Source organism: Triticum aestivum, chromosome 5A, assembly GCF_018294505.1.
Source record: "Triticum aestivum cultivar Chinese Spring chromosome 5A, IWGSC CS RefSeq v2.1, whole genome shotgun sequence".
NCBI classification, from domain to species: Eukaryota; Viridiplantae; Streptophyta; class Magnoliopsida; order Poales; family Poaceae; genus Triticum; species Triticum aestivum.
In genome coordinates this window covers 34208225-34215071 of record NC_057806.1, presented here as the reverse complement: position 1 = coordinate 34215071, position 6847 = coordinate 34208225, and positions in this window count along the sequence as shown.

The window sequence follows — 6847 nt, the reverse complement described above, 5'->3', positions numbered from 1 at the left end:
TTTTATCATTATATTCAATTTGGTAATGCTTAGGTTATTTAAGAAATGAAATGGCTTTGTAACAGATGAGTTTTCGTCCGAAACCCGGATACTTCGAAAGAGATTGTCCATTTTGTACACGAAGTGCATCCAGTTTGTTTGCACATAAAATTTCTTCGCATTTCAAATGCCAAAACACATAACTAGCTACCCTAACTATTACAGAGATTCCCTCCTGGGTGTGAAACACAGAAGAAAGTGATGATAGTGAAGCCGATCACATCCCAGATCCTTGGGTGTGAAACTTTTTCTTCGCGTGTGTCCCTTTGCACCGTAGCCATGGAAAATCTTCATCATTTAACTGGATGCTCGGGTCAATATTCATTGTGAATGTCGCAATTTCATCAAAATTTTCATAATCTCCTGACATGTCTGTCTTGTCATCCACTCCCACGATGTTTCTCTTCCCAGAAAGAACTATGTGCCGCTTTGGCTCATCGTACGATGCATTCGCTTCCTTGTCTTTTCTTTTTCTTGGCTTGGTAGACATGTCCTTCACATAGAAAACCCGTGCCACATCATTGGATATGACGAATGGTTCGTCAGCATACGCAAGATTGTTGAGATCCACTGTTGTCATTCCGTACTGCGGGTCTTCCGTTACCCCGCCTCGTGTCATATTGACCCATTTGCACCGAAACAAAGGGACCTTCAAACCACGTCGATAGTCAAGTTCCCATACGTCCTATATATAACCATAATATGTTTCCTTTCTCGTCTTGGTTTCTGCATCAAAGCGGACACCACTGTTTTGGTTGGTGCTCTTCTTATATTGGGCGATCGTGTAAAATGTATTATCATTTATGTCGTACCCTTTGAAAGTCATTATATTCGAAGATGGTAACTGGGACAGCAAGTACAGGTCATCTTCAATAGAGGCGTCATTCATGGTACGTGTCTGCAACCAGCTGGCGAAACTTCTGGTTTGTTCACGTGTAATCCAGTCATCAGACCGCTCCGAGTGTTTGCAGTGTAGCAAATTCTTGTGTTCATCCATATATGAGCCACCAAGGCGGAATTCTGTAGAACTGTGTAGTGTGCTTCAGTGAGAGAATGTCCGTCCATACATATTATTTGTTCCCCTCCTAACGTGCCTTTTCCATCTAGTCTACCCTTATGCCGCGATTCAGGAAAACCAATCGGCTTAAGGTCAGGAATAAAGTCAATACAAAACTCAATGACCTCCTCATTTTCATGGCCCTTGGAGATGCTTCCTTCTGGCCTAGCACGGTTATGAACATATTTCTTTAAGACTCCCATGAACCTCTCAAAGGGGAACATATTGTGTAGAAATACAGGACCAAAATGTTAATCTCTTCGCATAGGTGAACTAGGACGTGCGTCATGATGTTGAAGAAGGATGGTGGGAACACCAACTCGAAACTGACAAGACATTGCATCAATCATTCTCTAACCTTGGTATGATTTCTGGATTGATTACCTTCTGAGAGATTGCATTGAGGAATGCACATAGCTTCACAATGGCTAATCGAACATTTTCCGGTAGAAGCCCCCTCAATGCAACCGGAAGCAGTTGCGTCGTAATCACGTGGCAGTCATGAGACTTTAGGTTCTGGAACTTTTTCTCTGCCATGTTTATTATTCCCTTTATATTCGACGAGAAGCCAGACGGTACCTTAATACTGAGCAAGCATTCAAAGAAGATTTCCTTCTCTTCTTTGGTAAGAGCGTAGCTTGCATGACCCTAATGTATGCCGTCTTTTCCGTGCATGCGTTGCTGGTCCTCCCGTGGCTCAGGTGTATCTTTTGTCTTCCCATACACACCCAAGAAGCCAAGCTGGGTCACACAAAGATTCTTCGTCACGTGCATCACGTCGATTGCGGTGCAGACCTCTAGGTCTTTCCAATAGGGCAGGTCCCAAAATATAGATTTCTTCTTCCACATGGGCGCGCGTCCGTCAGCGTCATTCGGATCAGGTTGTCCACCAGGACCCTTTTCAAAGACCACCTTCAAATCCTTGACCATATCATGTACATCAGCACCAGTATGGTGGCGAGGCTTCGTCCGGTGATCCGCCTCACCTTTGAAATGATTGCCTTTCTTTCTTACGGGATGCCTGCTCGGAAGAAATCGACGATGTCCCAGGTACACATTCTTCTTACAATTAGCCAAATATATACTGTCGGTATCGTCCAAACAGTGCGTGCATGCGCGGTATCCCTTGTTTGTCTGTCCTGAAAGGTTATTGTGAGCAGGCCTATCATTGATGGTCACGAACAGCAACGCCTTTAGGTCAAATTCTTCCCCCATGTGCCCATCCCACGCACGTACACTTGTTCCATTCCACAGTTGTAAGAGTTCTTCAACTAATGGCCTTAGGTACACATCAATGTCATTGCCGGGTTGCTTAGGGCCTTGGATGAGCACTAGCATCATAATGAACGTCCGCTTCATGCACAACCAAGGAGGAAGGTTATACAAACATAGAGTCACAGGCCAGGTGCTATGGTTGCTGCTCTGCTCCCCAAAAGGATTAATGCCATCTGTGCTTAGACCAAACCATACGTTCCTTGCGTCATCTGCAAACTCCTTCTCGTACTTCCTTTCAATTTTTCTCCACTGCGACCAGTCAGCGGGTACTCTCAACTTTCCTTCTTTCTTACGGTCTTCTCTGTGCCATCGCATCGCCTTGGCATGCTCTTTGTTTTGGAACAAACGTTTCAACCGTGCTATTATAGGAGCATACCACATCACCTTGGCAGGACTCTTCTTCCTGGGGCGCTCGCCCTCAACATCACCAGGGTCATCGCCGTTGATCTTATAGCGCAATGCACCGCATACCGGGAAATCGTTCAAATCCTTGTACTCACCGCGGTAGAGGATGAAATCATTAGGGCATGCATGTATCTTGTGTACCTCTAACCCTAGAGGGCAGACAACCTTCTATGCTTCGTACGTACTCTCGGGCAATTCATTGTCCTTTGGAAGCATATTCTTTATCATTACCAGCAACTTTCCAAATCCCTTGTCAGATACACCATTCTCTGTCTTCCATTGTAGCAATTCCAGTGTGGTTCCCAGCTTTTTCTTGTCACCTACGCAATTTGGGTACAACAAGTTTTTGTGATCCTCTAACATGCGCTGCAACTTCTTCTTCTCCAAATCACTTGCGCAGTTTCTCTTTGCTTCAGCAAGGGCCTGACCTAGATCATCAACGGGCTCATCTGATGCCTCTTCTTCAGCTTCTTCCCGCATTGCCGGCTCAGCTTCTTCCCGCATTATTGGCTCAGCTTCTTCCCTCATTGTTGTATCATCGTATTCAGGGAACCCATGGCCAGGATAACTGTCGTCATCCTCTTCTTCTTCATTGTCTTCCATCATAACCTGTCTTCCTCCGTGCTTGGTCCAAACATTATAGTGGGCATGAAACCGGACTCAAACAGGTGGACGTGAATGGTTCTTGACGTAGAGTGATTATGACCATTCTTACAGCCAGCACATGGACAAGGCATAAAACCATCCGCCCGCTTGTTTGCCTCAGCCGCAAGCAGAAAAGTATGCACGCCATTAATGAACTCGGGAGAGCATCGGTCATCGTACATCCATTGCCGGCTCATCTTCAATACACAGCACCGAAAACACCAAATTAATACAATACATAAAGTTCATACAACACTTAAATGCAACAAACAAATAACTCTCTAGCTAAAGAATTTAAATGCAACAACAAATGCGATCAAGATCGCAACTAAGGTAACAATTGATCCAACAACATAATGATACCAAGCCTCACTACGAATGGCATATTTTCTAATCTTTCTAATATTCAAGCGCATTTTCTCCATCTTAATCTTGTGATCATCGACGACATCGGCAACATGCAACTCCAATTCCATCTTCTCCCCCTCAATTCTTTTCAATTTTTCTTTCAAATCCTCATTTTCTCTTTCAACTAAATTTAACCTCTCGACAATAGGGTCGGTTGGAATTTCCGGTTCAACTACCTCCTACATACAAATATCTATGTCAACTTGATGGGCATAATTTGCCATAAACACGAAATGCAACAAATAGTTTTAAAAGAGAATATACCTCATCCGAATCATAACAAGGGCGAGGGCCGATGGGGACGGATATCAAAACCATGGCACTATGTATAACAAACAACATATATACGAGTAACTATATATCCAAATCACACAAACATCATTTTTTTATATAAAATTTCATGAACAAGAGGCTCACCACAAGGTGGTGCCGGTGACGGGACGGTGCGGGCGATCGACGGTGGCTACGATGGAGATTTAGAAGGCACTAAGTAAACCACACCTACATATGCAAACTAAGTGTTATTTTGACCTCAATTTGCATATAAATACTACCACATATAATTCCTCCCAAATTACTAAAACCCACAATTAATCACTATATAAACCAATGCAAGAGCTAATCTAGCAATGAGAGATGAAAGAACAAAGTTGCTAACCTTTGTTATCATTTGAATGGATGGGGGCCTGCAAATCTTGACAAATTTGGGGCAAATTTTGTGATGAACTCGAGGGGAAGAAGGGAACAAAAGAGGAGAGGGCGAGGGGAAAGGGGGAAGAACAGAGTGCTGGTGGACGAAGGGTTTATATAGGACAACCGTTAGTACCGGTTCGTGGCACGAACCGGTACTAAAGGTGCTGGAGGGGCCCCACTCTGACAACATCCTACCAGCACTCTCATTAGTACCGGTTCGTGGCACGAACCGATGCTAAAGGTTCACCACGAACCGGTACTAATGATGTCCGCCCGCCTAGCCGTTGGAACCGGCACTAATGGACACATTAGTGCCGGCTCATGTTCAAACTGGCATTAATGTGCTTCACATTTGACCCTTTTTCTACTAGTGGCTAGGCATAGAGATTTTGATGATGCTCACACGAAAGACAAGAATTGAAGCGCAAAGAGAGAATCATGAAACACGTGACAAACACATCTAAGTCTAACATACTTCCTATGCATAGGCATCTTATAGGCAAACAAATTATCATAGCAAGCAAAAACTAGCATATGCAAGGAAGTGGAAAGAAACAATAGCAATCTCAACATAACGAGAGGTAATTTCGTAACATGAAAATTTGTAAAATCATATTTTCCTCTCTCATAATAATTACATGTGGGATCATAAGAAAATTCAACAAAATATCTATCACATAAAATATTTTCAACACGATCCACATGCATGCAAAGTTGACACTCTTCCAAAATAGTGGGATTAACATTAACTAAAGTCATGACCTCTCCAAACCCACTTTTATCGAAAATTGCATAAGATTGAATATTCTCCAAATACGTGGGATCTAAAGTTGACACTCTTACAAACACACTTTCAATATTGCAAACATTATTATCAATCTTATATTCATCATGGGGCTTAACTAAATTTTCAAGATCATAAGAAGAATCACCCCAATCATGATCATTGCAACAAGTAGATGAAATAGCAAAAATAGCATCCCCAAGCTTAGGGTTTTGCATATTATTAGCACAATTTACATCAATAGAATTTATAATAAAATCATTACAATCATGCTTTTTATTCAAAGATATATCGTGAATCGCTTCATAAAGTAATTCATCACACTTTTTAGATTCACAAATTTCAAGGAAAACCTCATAAAGATAATCTAGTGCACTCAACTCACTAGCATTAGCAAGTCAATGAGGATCCATAAACTTCTAGCAAGCGAAGATGCAAGCAAAAACAAGGTACATGGTAACACAAGATCGAACGGATGAAGGGCGAAAGAAAAGGGTAAAGGTGAAGTGGGTGTCGTGGAATTGTCACAGCAGATGTCCTAGTGTGAGGACTTATTCGTGGAGGCATCACCATGAGGTTAGCTTAAAGGGTTTAATCAGGACAAAGGACACGAGGAGTTTATACTGGTTCGGCCCCTTACGATGAAGGTAAAAGCCTAGTCCAGTTTGTAGATGGTATTGCTAGGGTTTTGATGAGCAGGGAGCGAATATGCTTGACCCGGCTCTCGATCTATTCTTTCTTGTCCTAAGCCGCCGCTAGGTCATCCCCTTATATACACAGGTTGACGTCCTAGCGGGCTACAGAGTCCTGGCCGGCTTATACAGCGTGTCTGGCCCGGTGACCTTTCTTACATGCATTACAATACAAGTTTACATACATGGCGGTTTATATCTATGGGCCTTAAGTCGCCTTTGGGTCTGGGCCCTCTACCAAGCCTATCTATGAACCGCCATATGATCTTGGGCTTCATTGTGATGAATCGTCATAGGGATAACCCGGCCCCTCCTGGGCAGTTCATACCTAATAGTTATATCCCCAACATTAGGCCCTAGGTTGATTTGAAACTTGTTTATGTCAATCTTCAACACTTAGAAAAAACCTTCCACGTCTGTTGCACAAACCTTATAACCCGCCATGAGTCATCTCCAAGAATTTCGGAAACCCGCCACCACGTCATCTTTAATGGATCTGTATCTTTAATGTCTTTCTAAAAATCGAGGCGTCCAATTAGCTGGATAACCATCATTTGGCCTCCTCGTCTTTCGCGCCTGCTTGTTTCTCTATTTCCTTATAAATAGGACCATAGAGTCATCTTTCATTCTTCTCCTTCTCCTTTATTCCTCCTTGCGACGCACCGACCCGCACAAGCCTCGCTGCCATCGACCTCCGTCTCCAACCTCAACTCCGGTCGCTGCATCGCCCTGAATAGACCAGAAAATTGTGGCGCCAGTCCGCTGTCTTAACAGCATCAGTAAGCCCTCTTTTCTTCTTCATAGATCTGTCATTAGGTTTTGTTGTTGTTCGTCGGTGTTCGTCAGCGT